Source organism: Pistacia vera, unplaced genomic scaffold (genome assembly GCF_008641045.1).
Source record: "Pistacia vera cultivar Batoury unplaced genomic scaffold, PisVer_v2 Contig34, whole genome shotgun sequence".
Lineage (NCBI taxonomy): Eukaryota > Viridiplantae > Streptophyta > Magnoliopsida > Sapindales > Anacardiaceae > Pistacia > Pistacia vera.
Window position 1 is genome coordinate 143,652 of NW_022196157.1, and position 15,833 is coordinate 159,484.

Consider the following 15,833-nt stretch of genomic DNA (forward strand, 5'->3'; position numbering starts at 1 on the left):
TGAGCCGTATAATTTATATTCTGTTTCTGATGGTGCAATTGTTAGTAATCATCTTTTTACTAAATATTGTCAATTTATACTATATCCGGAACGAATATCAATTGCTATTCTGCTTGTTGATTTAATTCTTTTAATAGTTCGAGGTATTTTTTTTTTTTTTTTCGTGTGCAAATAACTCACTCGAGAATATATTAATGAATTCAAGAATATCTCAACAATGTAATGATGTATGTAAGTGTAACTCAAGGAGTTATAAGAATTTAACTACATACTTCGTTATTACTACAGCATTATTATTATTTTTTAAAGAATGTTTTATAAAATAAACAAAAGTTTTTTTTTATGATTATGATTCTGGAATGTCTCATATTCCATGAAAACCAAATCTCCCAGAAATAAAGACCTGCTTTTCTAAAACAAAAAATGCATATTCTATATATTTTTTAAAATTAAATAAAATTAGGCTTAACATTTTCTAAATCCTATTTCTAATGACATATGGACTTCAACATACCAGCAAAAGAATCCATGAAATGTGAGCCAAATATTATTACAATCTAGCAAAACCTCATTTACCAAAATTTCCAGGAAATTCTAGCCTTCTAGCCTTCATATAATAATGAACTTTGAATCAAAACCATAAAGTTGGTGTATCTCTTATCAAAAGGCAATTGTTTAAACACCCCCAAAGGCTCAAGCTGACCCGAGGCTTGTGTAAATACCTTACAATTTTAAAAGCTGATTCTTGAGTTGATTTTTGAGGGGTCAGTCTCGCCAACAAGGCCTTGTTCTGACAGTGCTCTGCATCAACAAAGTAGAACTTCCCATTGCTTTAAATGTCACAAAGGCCTTTGGTTCTCTGGTGTCGAAATCAGCAACCTTAATAGTCTGTGTCGTATATGTTGCCAACCATGTCAACATCTCCACCTCAAAGCTATCTGAACCTGGCTGCCACTTCAGTTTGTGAATGTAGGGGCTCACAAACCAGTGAAGGCAGCAGTGGTAGTAGCACTGAGAAATATCACGATGACGCCACTGCACCCTTCAAGATTACGTTCATACCTGGAGATTTCATGAAGGTTATGACTGGCCAGAGATACGGAGAGACAGCAGGTTGAAAGAGAGAGAAGCTTCACTTTCTTGATGGTTGATGAAATTGGACCATAATAACACACCAGAGTCCTTTTCATCCTCCACCACCCTCTGCCCCTCGACGTGGTCCAATGCTGATCCTGCTGTCGTCAGTTGCAGCTGATTTTTGAGAAGCCCATCTTCTCTGAGCAGCTGCAAGGGGATGGGGATTAGAAACTGGATGTGGCCTTGGGAGTGTGACCTTGTTACAAGTGTACTAAGATGATAACCTGAACCATGAAAAATTAAGAACAAAATAGGCCACAGTGTTGCATCTTACATCATCACCTCGGTCAAAGAACTAAAAAGTCATGTTAAATTAGAGGTGTACTCCAGAGTCTGAATTAGGATCAGTTTTTATAGGGGAAATATGGTTGTCAAGGATGCACACCATTGCAGTAGTTACTACCACGGAATTTAGGATCAGTTTTATTGCAAAGAAGCAAAAAAGTATTCATTTGTGTTTGGCCACTCACTGAAGATCCTCAAAACTACAACACAACGCATCACAGAGCTAAAATTTCTACTCAAGACATAAGAATGAATTGTGTTGGCCACTCATTGAAGATCCTCTAAACTACAACAGCAAATGCAATCACACAGAATTAAGGCTAGGAAGGATATGCATCTCACTCGGCATCTTATGACCAAACTATAACTGCACAATGTCATCAGGATCTTCTTATCAAGTAAAAGGCACAAACTAGAAAATTTTTATCACAGAAAAAACTGAAAAATCATGAAAATCAGTAACTCTAGATGAACAAATAAAGAATAAGGCCTAGGTCGTTCATTAGAAGATACAAACAAAAGATCATCTAATTTACTTTGACAAAATAGATACTATGAAGGCAATTTAAGAAATTCCACTAGACAAAGTATTACTCATTTTTCAATCCAACTTTTATCAGATATAGTTGAAAGAAAAAAGTAGCCAACCAACATGAATTTTTTCCATCAAGAAAGAGCTAAGGCTGTTGAGAAGTGAACTCCAAGTTGCTGACATGAAGACGACTTAGTATAACAAAAAACGAATGACCAAAACCACCAAAAATATGCTCAAGCTTATAACATTGTTAAAACGATGATTCTCAACTCTTTTGTCCTTGAAATTGCATTCTTCATAAAACATCCATCATAATGAGAAATAGATCACGCAAAGCCATTTGTAATCCCACAATTATGAACTCAATAATGGGATCTTTGAAATGTGATTTCTACACACAGCAAGGTATGCAATCCATATTCTAAAACCATACCAGAAAGATTGAACAATATTTAACAGGATAGGAACCAGATCAGACCAAGTCTAAAGTAGAAGGACTATTAGATATATGCTATATTCATTATTATTATTTGGAAGTTAAAACAAGAATTCCCAAACCCTTAAATTGAGTCTCACCCACAATTTCCGAGAACCAGTGTCATTCGTGATATTTTGGCAGATATCGGCCATGAGGTCGGGATGATTTACAATAAAGCCAAATTTTTTTACTTAGCAAATGGGTTTAAGAAAAACCAGCAATACAAGATCGACAAACAAGGTGCCAAAAAATCTCCTGACAGCCATAAATATAGACAACAGAACAGATAAAACCTTATATTGTGAACCCCGGCATGGCGTAATTTTATTTTTATTTAACACAATACACAGAACGCAAGTTCATCAACAAATCTTCTTATTACCTAATCCGGGAAAAAAAATCATGATTGTAAAGTTACGCTGTGAATCTTTAATATAACTATCAGATCTTTTTCTTATTCCCTTTACATACGCAAAATAACAATAATGAAACAGAGACTTAACTGAAAATGAGGAGTTTAAATCGAAGTAGAGAGATGAATAGAACCTGAATGGAAGCTCCTTGATGAAGAGTTTGCATTCTGATCGTAGCAATAAGAAGCTTCTCTTGCCATTTCTCTCAACTCCAGTCACAGAACTGTGCTACCCTCGAAATTGCCAGGGTTTTGCTTATTATCGGTTATTTATTCGGCCCTGAAAAATACTCAATAAAAATCACCCATGATTTTTAAGGGTTATTTTGATACTTTTACAAGATTAGCGACTTTTTCCCACCTAATAATGGCTTAATGACCATTTCACCCGACGATTTTTAAAATGTCATTTTACTATCCAAATTTATATTTTAAGACAAATAGAGAGCAAACACGTTCAGGCTGTGGGGCTTTTGAAGATGGAGACTGATGAGTCTTTCGGGTTAAATGTTGATTTGGGTGGTTGAATTGATCGAAATTTGACTTGGAGTGGTCACTGCCAAACCTTAATCGCTCATTATCAACGATTGACAGATCGATAAGTAGAGGTTTGAGGGTTTTGATGATGATGATTGGGGAAGATGTTGTGTTGTACTGACAATGCAAAAATCGAAACAGAACATAATCTTGATAGTAAGTGGTATTTAAAAGTCTAAAGGTAAAAAAATGTCATTAAGCCATTATTTGAGTGGAAAAAATCATTTACTCACTTTTATAATATAGGTAAATGATAATGTTAAGGTGGTACATGATACTTTCAAAAATGTGGGTTCTTTTTGTTTTTTTTACTATCTCTCCTTCAGCTCAGTTATCTGTATTGCCCTTCAAGTAACAAAGGGCATTTTGTCTGGTGGTAAAATTCTTGATGGTGGAGAGGTCTTGGGTTTAGTTCTCGGATACCACTGTTTCTTATTTTATTTTAATTATTTTTTTGTGATTAACCGAGTAGGCCCATATACCTCTAGAAAAAAAAAAAAAAAAAAAAAAAAAACCATTTTTTGAGAATCTACCTTTACAAAGTAATGGAGTTTGTAATTTTGAATTTATAATTTGTAATTTTATTTTTGTTAATAAGTGCCAGGTGGGGGGGTATTTATAAGTTTTTAAGGGTTTTTTTGCCATTTTAAAAACTTTTGAGGGGTCATGTAATTTTACAGGATACCCAGAACTGGAACCGAAACCGTTGTTACAGGTTCTGGTTCTGGGTATCTAGGAACCAGAACCGTCGGTTCCGGTTCTGGTTCCAAATTTCAAGGAATCGTCGGTTCCGATTCCGGTTCCGGTTCTTTCAAAAAGTGTAGGGTACCCGGAACCGAACACCCCTAGATAAAACACCTTGAGGATTTCGTTTATGGGCGGCCATTAATTTTTATTTTTGTACCATATTATTTCAATATCATTACTACAGTTACGGTCAAATGTTTGCCAGAAAAGCTATTTTATATTAATATCGGATAAACTTTCAGTGGTCACCTTTATTAGGAGTTGAGATAAATCAAACTCAAGACCCCTTGAGTTAATACATTAAATAACTTTAATTAACAACTCAATCACCTAGTGGCGGTTAAAATTATAATTAATAAAAAACTTATGTCCTACAGATTTTTATAGAGTAATATTATATGTACAAAGATTTATTCGTATGATTAAAAAAAAAATTAACTATAATATATTAAAAGAGGTTTTTATTAGAAATATTAAAAAAGATTGTCTTGCACTCGGAATAAATAAATTGCAATAAATACATTATAGCTTAATATTAACGTGTTGTCCAAGTATTCGTGCTGTCCAAGTATCCGTGTTGTCCAAGTATTATGTTTCACTTGATGAATCTCCGATTGAATATTATTTTAAAATAAATATGCTATAATTATCAGAATAATAACATAACATGTACTAATTAGTAATTAATGACAATGAACCCGAAATTGTATTTCTTTATCTTAATAGTTAATTAATTTAATAATGAATAATTATTGCATTGCATCAGACTAATACATAACCTGTCTCAGATCTCAAATTCAAGTTATTGAAATGAATTATACAAAAAGCAATTACATTAAAAAAAAAGACACAATCAATTTGGATAACGTTAATGCAATATTTTATTCATTCTTAAATACTATTTCCGACCCAAACAATTGTTCGATGACATCTTTTCACTCGTTTACTTTTAAAATATTATTTTATTATCTAAATTTATATTCCGACAATAAACAAATAGTAAATTTGATCAAAACTGTTATAACTTTTGAAGAAGAGAGGTTGATGAGTTTTTTTATGGTGGAATATTGGATTTTAATGGTTAAAATTAATCAAAATTTGACTTAGGATGGACAATTATGTAAACCCTAATAGCTCGATTATCGGTGATAGACGTGGTCAATAGGAGCAGGTTTGAGAGATTTTGTTGAGTAATGAATGATAATTGAAGAAGATAATAATGGTGGTGTAGCATCGCAATTATGCCCGAATCAAAACAAAATATCAATTTTGAGTAATAAAGTGGTATTTTTATATCATGTGGATGAGAAAATATCATTAAACTATTATTTTGATGAGAAAAGTAGTATACTCAATTGTTTTTGACATAGAACCTTTTAGAGGTAATTATTTAATGTGTTTATATGAATATTGTTCCAAATAAATTGTCTCTTAAAAGGTACAATTTAAATACACTTTCTAGAAAGAGACCTAAAATTATTTTTTAGTAGAAGTTTCTATTATCTTTTGAAAATAGTTTATTTTATTTAAATAATAAACATTAAAACTCCCATTTTTTGTTTAAATGAAAAAAAGCCTTGTAACTATTGTTTAGGAAATTTTATTAAATATATATTTTTTCCTTTATAAAAATATATTGCAAAACCACTGTTTAGAAACATTTTATTAAAAAATAGTTTATATATTTTTTGAAAAATAGTTTCTTTTGTTTAATTAAACTATCTTTAATTAAATATAAAACCCTCTTATTACTAATTAAAACACTTTTGAATTACTAAAAGTGTTTTTGTTATTGCTAGGCAGCTAGCCCAGCTGACTCCGCCACATCAGAAGCCACTCGAAAATCAAAACATACGACGTCGTTATACGATGCTTTTACTAGTTCTCCATTTTCCACGCTTCTCCACAGCGCGTTGTGCTATTCTCATACATCGAACGGACTGTTTTTGAAACGTGCATCAATGCGAGTGGAGAAAGAAATTTCCTAAATCACCATCTTTGTAGTTTGTAGCAACAGAAGGACACGTATGTCATTAGAACAAAAAGCAAGGGCAGATCTAGAAATTAAAAATTAAATACCCATATAAAAGTTCACAAACCCTATCATTTCTCATACTTTCACCTTTCTGCTTCTCCAGTCTCTTTCTCTCACTTGCGGCTAGGGTTTTAGTAGCGCTCTCTCTTCAGGTCTAATTTTAATCTTATTTTTCTATGATTGTTAATTATTTGTTGATAAGTTTAATTAGCGTTTAATTTTATTAACGAGTTTCATTTATTATTTTTTAAGTTTCTGTATCTGCGAAATGATTTGTTTTTTTCTGTTATTTTGATCGGATGATTTATATCGATATGAGATCCATTAGAATTGAATTCTAGTTTTGTTTTTGTTTTTAATCCGGTTGGTTTTGTGTTAGATTAGTGTACTGATGGTGTGAATTCTCCGAATTTGAGATCTGTAAAGATTTTTGTGTTGCGGTTCGAAATTGAAAGTTTACTTTTTGTGTTTAGTCGATTTGATTTCTAATTGTTGATTTAATTCTTGTTGGCTAATATCTTCTTTGCTTGAGATTTTGAACAAACATAGATTTGTGTTTTTAGTTGTACTTTATTCTGATTGGTTTTCGCTATGAATTTTGTGCTCTTTTACTTTTAGAATTTATAAATATATTTCCGAACAGATCGGATTATCTGGTAATTTATTGTGATTTCTGTATTCCTGTTTCGTATGTAATTATGTGCTTTTAGGCTAGAGATGTTTCTTTATAATGCTTGTATATGTATTTAATTAGATGTTTTGGTTTTTCCTTAAAATACAGGTGAATTTTAGTATATATATTTTTGTTTTCCAATGGTTCTAGATGTGTTTGTTAATTTTTCTAACTTGGATCTCTTACTTGTGCGCAGATTTAAGCCAATTCTTCATCATGGGTAAGGAGAAGGTTCACATCAACATTGGGTCATCGGCCATGTCGACTCTGGGGTCAACAACCACTGTCACTTGATCTACACGTTGGTGGTATTGACAAGCGTGTGATTGAGAGGTTTGAGAGGAAGCTGCTGAGATGAACAAGAGACATTCAAGTACGCCTGGGTGCTTGACAAGCTTAAGGCTGAGCGTGAGCGTGGTATTACTATTGATATTGCCTTGTGGAAGTTTGAACCACAAAGTACTACTGCACTGTCATTGATGCCCCTGGACATCGTGACTTTATTAAGAACAGATTACTGGTACTTCCCAGCTGACTGTGCTGTCCTTATTATTGACTCTACCACTGTGGTTTTGAGGCTGGTATCTCTAAGGATGGGCAACTCGAGCATGCTCTTCTTGCCTTCACTCTTGGTGTGAGGCAAATGATTTGCTGCTGTAACAAGGTATAGTCGAAATTTTACACCATTCTTCTCCAGATTTTCTTATGTATTATTGTTGCTTTTTCTATAATTGGTATGTGCTGTTGTTTATCCAAACAGATGGATGCCACCACTCCCAAGTACTCAAAGGCAAGTATGATGAATTGTGAAGGAGTTTCATCCTACTTGAAGAAGGTTGGTTACAACCCTGACAAGACCTTTTGTCCCCATCTCTGGATTTGAGGGTGACAACATGATTGAAAGTCCACCAACCTTGACTGGTACAAGGGTCCAACGCTTCTTGAGGCCCTTGACCAGATTAATGAGCCCAAGAGGCCATCGGACAAGCCCCTTCGGCTCCACTTCAGACGTCTACAAATTGTGTATTGGAACCGTACCGTGGGTCTTGTTGAAACTGGTCTCCTCAAGCCTGGTATGGTTGTCACATTCGGTCCAACTGGATTGACCACTGAAGTTAAGTCAGTTGAGATGCACCATAGGCCCTCCAAGAGGCTCTTCCAGTGATAATGTTGGATTCAATGTTAAGAATGTTGCTGTTAAGGATCTCAAGCGTGGTTATGTTGCATCAAACTCCAAGGATGATCCCGCAAAGGGGGCAGCCAACTTCACATCCCAAGTTATCATCATGAACCACCCTGGGCAGATTGAAATGGATATGCCCCGTTCTTGATTGCCACACCTCCCACATTGCTGTGAAGTTCTCTGAGATCTTGACCAAGATTGACAGACGTCTGGTAAGGAGCTAGAGAAGGAGCCCAAATTCTTGAAGAATGGTGATTCCGGTATGGTTAAGATGGTTCCTACCAAGCCCATGGTGGTTGAAACTTTCTCTATACCCCCCACTTGGTCGTTTCGCTGTGAGGGACATGCGCCAGACTGTTGCTGTTGGAGTCATTAGAGTGTGGATAAGAAGATCCCAGTGGAGCTAAGTGACCAATCTGCTGCAAAGAAGAAGTGAACCGTGCAGGTTGCAGTGTCTGCAGGAGAGGGCATCACGTTTGTATAATAAAGACTGGGTTCTTGTTAGGACCAGAAGTGGTATGTTTAGGTGTTATTTTGATGGTTATAGTTTTAAGTCATCACCTTGGCGGCGGGGATGCTGTTCGCAGAACTGGGTTCTTGACCGACGGTGGGAGATTCTTGTCTGGAGTCATTTTGAGTCTGTTTTTAATTTTGGTCTGTTTGTCTTGTTGAACTCGATATTTTCTATTTCAAAGCAGCTCAGGAGTTTTAGGTTTTGCCTGAGCTCCTCAGATGTTTTTATCAACTTTCCATTATTAATGTCTAGTTTGCGTTCTTAAATTTATGAGCCGTATAATTATAATATCTTTTTCTGATGGTGCAATTGTTAGTAATCATCTTTTTACTAAATATTGCAATTTATAACTGATATCCTGAACGGAATTCAATTGCTATTCTGCTTGTGATTTAAGTTCTTTAATAGTTCGAGGTATTTTTTCTTTTCTTTCGTGTGCAAATAACTCACTCGAGATATATTAATGAATTCAAGAATTCTCAACAATGTAATGATGTATGTAAAGTGTAAACTCAAGGAGTTATAAGATTTAACTACATACTTCGTTATTACTACAGCATTATTATTATTTTTTAAGAAGTTTTTATAAAATAAAACAAAAAGTTTTATTTTTATGATTATGATTCTGGAATGTCTCATATTCCATGAAAACACAATCTCCCAGAAATAAAGACCTGCTTTTCTAAAACAAAAAATGCATATTCTAATATATTTTTTAAAATATTAAATAAATTAGGCTTAACATTTTCTAAATCCTATTTCTAATGACATATGGACTTCAAAACATAGCCAGCAAAAAATCCATGAAATTGTAGCCAAATATTATTACAACTAGCAAAACTCATTTGACCAAAATTTCCAGGAAATTCTAGCCTTCTAGCCTTCATATAATAAATGAACTTTTGAATCAAAACCAATAAGTTGGTGTATCTCTATCAAAAGGCAATTGTTTAACACCCCCAAAGGCTCAAGCTGACCCGAGCTTTGTAAATACCTTACAGATTTTTAAAGCTGATTCTTGAGTTATTTTTGAGGGGTCAGTCTCGCCAACAAGGCCTTGTTCTGACAGTGCTCTGCATCAACAAAGTAGAACTTCCCATTGGCTTTAAATGTCACAAAAGGCCTTTGGTCTCTGGTGGTCGAATATCAGCAAACTTATAGTCTGTGTCGTATATGTTGCCAACCATGTCAACATCTCCACCTCAAACTATCTGAACCTGGCTGCCACTTCAGTTTGTGAATGTAGGGGCTCACAAACCAGTGAAGGCAGCAGTGGTAGTAGCACTGAGAAATATCACGGATGACGCCACGCACCCTTCAAGATTACGTTCATACCTGGAGATGTCATGAAGGTTATGACTGGGCCTAGAGATACGAGAGACAGCAGGTTGAAAGAGAGAGAAGCTTCACTTTCTTGATGTTGATGAATTGGACCATAATAAACAACACCGAGTCCTTTTCATCCTCCACACCCTCTGCCCCTCGACGTGGTCCAATGCTGATCCTGCTTGTCGTCAGTTGCAGCTGAATTTTGAGAAGCCATCTTCTCTGAGCAGCTGCAAGGTGGATGGGAGGAGTAAAACTGGATGTGGCCTTCTGGGATGTGACCTTGTTACAAGTGTACTAAGATGATAACCTAAACATGAAAAATTATTAAGAACAACAAATAGGCCAACAAGTGTTTGCATCTTACATCACACCTCGGGTCAAAGACTAAAAAATCATGATTAAATTAGAGGTGTACTCCAGAGGTCTGATTTAGGATCGTTTTATAGGGGAATATGGTTGTCAAGGATGACACCCATTGCAGTAGTTACTACCACGAATTTAGGATCAGTTTTTATTGCAAGAGAACAACAAGAAAAGTATTCATTTGTGTTTGGCCACTCACTGAAGATCCTCCAAAACTACAACACAAACGCAATCACAGAGCTAAAATTTCTACTCAAAGACATAAGAAGGAATTGTGTGTGGCCACTCATTGAAGATCCTCTAAACTACAACAGCAAATGCAATCACAGAATTAAGGCTAGGAAGTATGCATCTCACGCGCATCTTATGACCATAACATTAAACTGCACAATCATACAGGATCTTCTTATCAGTAAGGGCACAAACTAGAAAATTTTATCACAGAAAAACTGAAAAAATCAGTAAATCAGTAACTCTAGATGAACATAAAGAATAAATGCCTAGGTCTTTCATTAGAAGATACAAACAAAGATCATCAATTTACTTTGACAAAATGAAATACTATGAAGGCAATTTAAGAAATTCCACTAGACAAAGTATTACTCATTTATTCATCCAACTTTTATCAGATATAGTTGAAAGAAAAAAGTAGCCAACACAACATGAATTTTCCGTTTTCCCCCTCTAGAGGCTAAGGCTGTTGAGAAGTGAACTCCAAGTTGCTGACATGAAGACGACTTTTATAACAAAAACTGAATGCCCAGAACCACCAAAAATATGCTCACAAGCTTATAACTTGTGTAAACGATTGATTCTCAACTCTTTTGTCCTTGAAATTGCTTCTTCTAAAACATCCATCATAATGAGAAATAGATCACGCAAAGCCATTTGTGATCCCACAATTATGAACTCATATGAATGGGATGCTTTGAAATGTGATTTCTACAAGCACAGCAATGGTATGCAGATCCTATTCTAAAACCATACCAAAAGATTGAACAATATTTAACAGGATAGGAAACAGATCAGACACAGTCTAAAGTAGAAGGATATTAGTATATGCTATATCATTATTATTATTTAGGAAGTTAAAAACAAGATTCCCCACACCTTTAAATTGAGTCTCACCCTACAATTTCCGAGAACCAGGTCATTCGTGATATTTTGCAGATACGGCCATGAGGTCGGGATGATTACAATAAAGCCAAATTTTTTTACTTAGCAAATGGAGTTTAAGAAAAAACCAGCAATACAAGATGACAAACAAGGTGCAAAAAACTCCTGACGCCATAAATATAAGACAACAGAACAGTAAAGAAACCTTATATTGTGAACCCCGGCATGGCTAATTTTATTTTTATTTAAACACAATACACAGAACGCAAGTTCATCAACAATAAATCTTCTTATTACCTTTCCGGGAAAAAAAATCATGAATTTGTAAAGTATACGCTGTGAAATCTTTAATATAACTATCAGATCTTTTTCTTATTCCCTTTACATACCGCAAAATAACAAATAATGAAACAGAGACTTAACTGAAAATGAGAGTTTAAATCGAAGTAGAGAGATGAATAGAACCTGAATGGAAGCTCCTTGATGAGAGACGTTGGCATTCTGATCGTAGCAAGTGAAGAAAGCTGCTCTTGCCATTTCTCTCACTCCATCACAGAACTTGCGTACACTCGAAATTGCCAGGTGTTTGCATTTATCGGTTATTATTCGGCCCCTGAAAAATACTCAAATAAAAATCACCCATGATTTTAAGGGGTTATTTTGATACTTTTACAAGACTTAGCGACTTTTTCCCACCTAAATATGGCTTAATGACCCATTTCACCGACCGATTTTTAAAATGTCATTTTACTATCCATTTAATTTTAACGACATAGAGAGCAAACAGGTGCTGCTGTTGGGGCTTTTGAAGATGGGACTGATGAGTCTTTCGGTTAAATGTTGGATTTTGGTGGTTGAAATTGATCGAAATTTGACTTGGAGTGGCACTGCGCAAACCTTTCGCTCATTATCACGATTGACAGGATCGACTAAGTAAGGTTTGAAGGGTTTTGATGAGTGATGATTGGGGAAGAGAATGTGGTGGTGTATGACAATGCAAAAATCGAAACAGAAACATAAATCTTGATAGTAAAGTGGTATTTTAAAAGTCTAAAGGTAAAAAAATGTCATTAAGCCATTATTGAGTGGAAAAAAGTCATTTACTCACTTTTATAATATAGGTGAATGATAATGTTAAGGTGGTACATGATACTTTTCAAAAATGTGGGTTCTTTTTGTGTTTTTTACTATCTCTCCTTCAAGCTCAGTTATCTGTATTGCCCTCTCAGTAACAAGGGCATTTTGGTCTGGTGGTAAAATTCTTGCTGATGGTGCGAGAGGTCTTGGGTTTAGTTCTCGGAATACCACTGTTTCTTATTTTATTTTAATTATTTTTTTGTGATTAAGCGAGTAGGCCCTATACCTTCTAGAAAGAAAAAAAAAAAAAAAAAAAACCAGTTTGTCTTTATAGGTGAATGGTCAAAGCAAAATGTTGTACAAGGAAGAACCCGTCTCCCTTCCTCATATTTTTTTAACTTGTTATAATATTAATAACTCTACGTTACATTATTTCTCCTCACCAAGCACTTTATTTCTATCTTCTTCTCCTCTTCAATGGATCATCAACAACACAACAATCTCCACACCTTCAAGAATTAACGACTCAGATCAGGACGACGCCGTTTCTCTCTGTGATCTCCAATTGATCACCCTCACAATGAACAGATCAATCATCACCCACTGCTCCCCGTGACTCCTTCGACTTCTCTTTCACCTTTAATACTCCTATCCTATCAACACACTAACCAAACCGACGTCGCTTCAACGACAACGTTAACACAACTCCTCTATTATTGGTATGATCGGACCTCTTAATCCTTGATGATCTCTACGACGTCAACCGTGACAAGATCAACAAGTTACAACTTCATTCGGTGAAATCGAAGTCTTCTCGGGAACCGGAAACTGGGAGTTACCGGTTGAATCATTCGAGTAGTTCATCTCGAAAGCATATGGTTTTTATTGGATATGGATTGGCCAAATTCCAACTAAATGGAGCTGAGTGATATAAAGAAGAGGCAAAATAGTAGGAGAAACCCCCTCCCATGTTCCCGGCTGGGACTGCTCACGTGTGTTAATGTAGGAGAACCGGCGGCACTGGAAGGAAACATCATCGGGTTCTCATTGCCAACTTGTTGGCTAAGGCGACGGCGTTCACTTGTGTTTTGCCGCCCTTTGTGAGCTAGCTTGCATGCATGCTGGCTTGGTTGATGATGGCGTTGACTGGTTAATTTTTGTGATATCAATCCAATGGATATTAAAAAACTAATTTTTAATTGTTCTTTCAAAGTTCTTGATCCATCATGTGTCTCTTTATGTTACTCTGATTATTAAATAAATAAAATGTTTTTGCATTATTTATTGGATTATTGTTTTTAGAACTACTTACCACAATAATATATTTTCAATTAGTTCATATTATAAGATTGCGCTAATGATTAACTCAATTCTAATTCGGTATGTCTAAGAAGAAAGTTTTTTTTTTTTTTTTTTTTTTTTTTTTTTTTTAAGACTGACATGTCCAAACTAACTTATCCACTCCCTAATCTTCCGAGCCCTTGGAACTACCGGTCGAGTAGAGTTCCTTGGCACCCTTTTTAGTAATCAAGGAGGGACTCGAACTCATAACCTCTTGAATAATACACTCAGAGTCATTATTAAACTCTCGGCCAGTAGTTATAAGAATAAAAGTTGATTCGAGTATAGAGAATAAAAAAAAAATTGTTATTATTTGTAAGAAAACATAAAAGAGCTTTATAATTTTAATAAATTACGAAAAAAAAGTTTTAATTTTAATCATCAAATTATAGTTAGTGTTTATTGCTGTTAAATTTTAGTGTTGAGTTTGTGATTCATTCAAACTAATTTTATTCTAAATAGGTTTTTATTAAATATTGTATAATTTTGGACTCTATATTTGCATTCTATATAAGAGTCACATTTAGAATGTCATTTAATATAATTTACAGTTAGTTCTCTTCATTCTTTTATTTATGATTAATATTATTTGGATGGACAATATCACAAATTAATATCAATAAATTTGGCCGTTTTGAAAATAATTGAGTTTCTTTTCTCCAAAATAATTTATTCCATTCAATGTGGGCATTACTAATTGGACTCGTATTCAGCCGGCTAGCCACACGGTTAACATTTTGGAATCACATGTTGACTTGAAGCTTTCACTCACTTGTAGGGAAAATGAACAAATTAGAGCACCAATCCACATAATATTTAAATTCCATTTTAGTAATTGACGCGGAACCGATGCCTGTAATTTAGTTCATATCAACACATACTTTCGTGTAAGTTAATGGTTTGGAAAACGACAAATTAAATAATTTTAAGGAGGTGCGTGTAAACTGTCTCAAACACTTTCAATTATAAAAAGAAAGTTAAATAATTTTCAATGCATTTTATCAATATTAGAGGAATACCATTACCTACAACACGCGCGACATTGAGTGTTACATAGTTTATATATCAACGTCAATACGTTATAACATTGATCTATGGTGAGAGCACTGGAACCGTGCCCTAATGTTAAGCTTAGCGCCGGTGAAGAGAGGTTTTCCATGGTGATGGTTTGGCCGAGTAGGATTTGTGGTAATGTGACTCGTAGAATTTGTTTCCCGTATATTATCCATCAAAAATTTATGTTATAAGTTTTATATCGTACGTACTGTGTAATACCATTATTCTAAGTGTATATAATCCAAAATGTATACCTTTAAAATATGTATACCGTCACATAATTTAACATTTTAAACTTAAATTTATAACACTATAAATTTTGAGGAATATATATACTTTTGTTCATACATTCTAAAATTTGTCTACTAAGAAACTTCAAAAAATATAGCTCCATTTGTTTCTCTTTCGAATATTATTCTGATTTTTTCTAATAAAGTTAAACAGTAAAATTGGCTTATTCTCAAAATATTATTTAATTTCTTTTAAACCCCCATAAATTTATTATTTTAACTAAACACCCCCAATTTTTTTTAAGAAATTGCAAAAACACCCTAGCAACCCACATTTATCATATTCCGGCAACCACTGTCGGAAACTGACCGGAATTTGGTATAATTGCGCACTACCGGCTGAATCTAGCCGGAGCTGGTAGTGCTTCGATCTAACTTTTTCCGGTCAGATCTACGACAATATCTTTGGCCATAACTAGTCGTCAATAACGGCTAAGATATGGTCGTCGTTGATCATCAACAACGGTCGTATCTTTGGCCGTCTTAAACGACCAAATGCAACAAGATCTGACATTTTCCGGCCATATCCATTGTGGATTTGATCGAAAAAGGCCATATCGGCGCACAACCGACAAAATCCAGTCGGTTATACGTCGATACGATGACTTTGGCCACCCTCCAACGGTGGTGGCCGGCTGTCCGTATTTGATGGATGAGTTGGGGGCGTTTTTGTTAACTTTTAATATTTTATTATAGAGGTGTTTAATAAATAAACAAACATAAGA

The 15,833-nt window shown here is 34.7% G+C and overlaps 2 pseudogenes; one reads left to right on the forward strand and one right to left on the reverse strand.

Moving 5' to 3' along the window:
• Positions 1-594: 594 nt before the first annotated feature.
• LOC116138251 lies at positions 595-1,190 on the reverse strand (annotated as a pseudogene).
• Positions 1,191-7,055: 5,865 nt separating this feature from the next.
• LOC116138228 lies at positions 7,056-8,433 on the forward strand (annotated as a pseudogene).
• Positions 8,434-15,833: the final 7,400 nt, after the last annotated feature.